At 39.5% G+C, this 4,063-nt stretch overlaps 1 pseudogene; it reads left to right on the top strand.

Annotated features, from left to right (window-relative positions):
- The first annotated feature begins 1,567 nt into the window (after positions 1-1,567).
- Positions 1,568-2,072, top strand: LOC125922145 (NADH dehydrogenase [ubiquinone] 1 beta subcomplex subunit 4-like; annotated as a pseudogene).
- The last annotated feature ends 1,991 nt before the right edge of the window (positions 2,073-4,063 follow it).

Raw genomic sequence — 4,063 nt, 5'->3', positions numbered from 1 at the left:
TATTGGTGATAACCTAGATGTGTCTTCAGGTACATGTTAATTAATGATGTCTTAGCTTGTTCTTGGGAAATAAAGATTTCTTATAATAAAATCAGCCAATGTTTTAAAAAAAAATTTTTTTTTTGAGAGAGAGAGAGAGAGAGAGAGAGAGAGAGAGACAGAATCCCAAGCAGGCTCTGTAGTCAGTGCAGAGCCTAATACAGGGCTTGAACTCACAAACCATGAGATCATGACATGAGCCGAAATTGAGTCGGATGCTTAATGGATTGAGCTACCCAGGTGCCCTGCAGGCAGTGCTTTAAAAAAATGCTTTTCAAGGGTAAGTGCTTGCTGGCCTGAGCACAGAGAGGGAAGGGAGGCTTGGGAGGACGGGAGGAGGGACTTTTGGTCTGCCTACTTGGCTTTTCCCTTCCTGGCCTGAGTCCTCAGATTCCTGAAAGCACTCCTTGCTCAGGCTGGGGAGGTGTCCCTTGTTTTCCTCACCCTCTTTCTCTTTCCCTCCTGTTTCTTTCCATCATGTCTTTTCACTCATCTCCTTCTCCCTTCATACCTTTCCTTCTCTTTTGAACTCTGTCTCTATCCTTATTCCTTATTTTGTGAGACTCCCCCTCACTCTCTCATGAATGTCAGTACTGTCTACTAGGGCACAAAATTTAAAATTCATTATGCAAAATGTAAACCCTGGCCCCTGAAACCCTGAAATTTCACATAAGTAAATTATCTTAAATTAGTATTAAATAACCTTGGGTTAGGCAAAGATTTTGTAAAGATACAAATAGCAATTATCATAAAAGCTATGGTTGATAAATTAGACTTCATTAAAATAAGAAAAATTATATTCATCAAAAACACTGAAAAGTGAGAATGCAAGCCACAGACAAGAAGGAGATATTTCAAAAGATTTATATTCAGCACATGTAAAAAATCCTACAAATCAATAATAAAAAGACAATGTAATTAAAAATGGAAAAAACCTTGAACAGATACTTCACCAAAGAGTATATTCAAATTACCATTAAGTGTATGAAAAGTTCCCAACATAATTTTTCATCAGGGAAATATAAATTAAAACCAAAATGAGATCACACAGCACATCTCCCAGAATGACTAAAATTAAAAAGACCTTCAATACTAAGTATTGATGAGGATATGAAGTAATTGGAATTGTCATACATTGGTGGTAGGTATGTAAATAGATAAAACCACTGTGAAAAGCTAAACATGGCCTTTATGTGGGCCCATAATTCCAATATTGGGTCAAGAAAAATGAGATTATATGTTCACCAAAGTCATGGGCAAGAATGTCCATAGTAGCTGTAAGAAAAGAAACCTGGGAACAACTCTTATGTCCATCAACAAGGGAATGGATAAGTAAATGTGGTGTATTTATACAATGCAATGTACACAATTTATACAATGCAATGGCACTACAATAAAAAGAATGGACTCCAATCCCGCAGAACACCATGAGTGAATCTCATAGAAAGTTGTTGAGCAAGAGAAGCCAGACGCAAAAGGGTGCATATACACTTTATAATTCCCTTTATATGATGTCCCAAAACAAGCAAAACTAATCAATTGAGGCAGAAGTCAGAATAGTGATGATCGGCACTTGTGTGCTGGATTGCCAAGATGTCGTTCCCCAAGTACCAGCCATCGCGCCTGGCCACCCTATCCTCCACCCTCGACCCAGCCGAATACATCTCTGGAAGGCGCAAGCCAAGCGTTTGACCACAAGAACCCGACTTAAACGGGAGTACCTGCTTCAATACAATGACCCCAGCCGCTGAGGGCTCATCAAAGATCCTGCCTTGACTCGTGGGACCTATGCAAGATCAGCAAATATCTATCCGAATTACAGACCTACTCCCAAGACCTTATTCTTAGGAGCTCTGTTTGGAATTGGGCCCCTCTTCTTCTGGTATTATGTTTTCAAAACTGACAGAGATAGGAAAGAAAAACTGATCCAGGAAAGAAAATTGGATCGAACATTTAACATTTCATATTAAGTCTGGCAAAGATGACTCTATGTATTATTGTTTAAATAAATCTTCTATTAATCATTAAAAAAAAAAAAGAATAGTGACGATCTCTGCAGGAGTCTGCTGACTAGGAAGGGGCACCTTCTAAGTATTAAAAATGCTCTAAATCTTAATCTGTATGGTGTTGCACAGGTGCATGTGAATATAAGCAATGATCAATATGTATATTTATGATTTGTGCATTTTTTGTATGTTACACCTAAATTTAAAAGTAACATCTTCCCTCCTAGGTATTTACCACAGAGAGATTTATACATAAATATTCATAGTGGCTTTAGTCATGATAACCCCAAACTGGAAATTACCCAAATGTTAATCAACATTTGAATGAATGAACAAACTATAGTACATTCATACAACCGGCTTTTTTCAGCAATAAAAAGAATTGAATGATAAATGCAACAACATGGATAAATCTCAAAATCATTACATTGAGTGAAAGAAGCCAGAGAAAAAAGACTACATATTATATGATTACATTGATATAAACTCCTAGAAAATGAAAATGAATTTATAGCAACAGAAGCAAATTGGTTGGTTGATTGTCTGGGTAGAGGGAGGGACTGACTGAAAAGGGAGATGGGGAAAACTTGGGTAGGGGAAGGAAATGTTCTGTATCTTGAAGTGTCAATGGTTTCCAGACGCATACATGTCTCAAAATGCAAATTGTACCTCTTGAAGGGATGCAGTTCATCGTCCATAAATTATACTTCAGTAAAGGTGTAAAAAATAATATATATCAAATTAAGCATACTCATTGGCTTGGACTTGACTGAAAAGGTGTAGAGGGCACTAGTTACATAAACTTCAGTTTCCTTCCTAGGACCCTTACATCCCCACTAAAGTTAAAGCTAACATAAGCAGGATATGTGTAAGCGAGAGGGACACTCCTACCCACTTTGCCATATGGAGACAAATGGCAGACATGAATGGGCAGTGGAGAGCAAGAATGTATGGTAGATGATAGACATCATACTAGGTATTTGAGCTGAGGGAATTTAAAGGATTGTTAGCTGCATAATTGAAAAGAGCAAAAAGAGAATACAGAGATATCAGAGAGGTAGCAATTGCAGGATGCAGCTACCACCCTTAGGTTTGAGGGAAGAGATAGAAGAGGTTAGAATTATTAAAACTTGGAAACTCAGAAAATGGTCCTGGGGTCTGGGACTCAGAGCTTTGAGGAGGAGCTGGCTGTTGCAGGGGTTTCTGAGGCTGGTTTTACAAGCATCTGAGAAACTAAAAACTGGATTTAGCTGCTACTCTAGGAGGACCCTGCTAATGTTGAGGTGAAGAGGCGTTTCTGGTGTGACGCTTTTAGGAACAGGAAATAAACAGGAGAAAGCATATCCCTTCTCTCTCCATCAGCCTTGTAGTCTTCCTCTAGTGTCCCTGGTGGCAATGCCTAGCAATGAGCAGCTGGAAAAACCAAAATGTGGTTTGCAGATTGCAAGCTCTAGCATCATAAGCACGGTGAAGAAGGGGATGGGGAGCACTTTGAGGTTGAAATTTGGTCTCAAACTATTTTGTGTTTAAATCTTGATTTTGTCCCCCACTTGTTGTGTGACCTTGGGCAAGTTAGTTAACCTCTCTGAGCCTCAGCTCTACATCAGTAAAATCAAGGTAATACTCCCTTCTTTTTTTAATTTAAAAACATTTTTACATGTTTTTATTTATTTTTGAGACAGAGAGAGGCAGAGCATGAGCAGGGGAGGGGCAGGGAGAGAGGGAGACACAGAATCTGAAACAGGCTCCAGGCTCTGTCAGCACAGAGCCCGACTCGGGGCTTGAACTCACAGGGTGTGAGATCATGACCTGAGCTGAAGTCGGACGCTTAACCGACTGAGCCACCCAGGTGTCCCAAGGTGATACTCCCTTCTAACCTTGTAGTAGTGAGCCTTCAATAAATGGACCCCAATATTTAATTTCTTTGTTTAGGTGGCACTTTTTCCCTCTTCACACTATTCCCTAAATCACTGCCACCATCATGACCCAATTACCTGGTCCTTGAGATGGCTCTGCTC

This window comes from Panthera uncia, chromosome C2 (assembly GCF_023721935.1).
Source record: "Panthera uncia isolate 11264 chromosome C2, Puncia_PCG_1.0, whole genome shotgun sequence".
In the NCBI taxonomy this organism is placed as follows: domain Eukaryota; kingdom Metazoa; phylum Chordata; class Mammalia; order Carnivora; family Felidae; genus Panthera; species Panthera uncia.
This window is presented reverse-complemented; position numbering and strand designations above follow the sequence as displayed.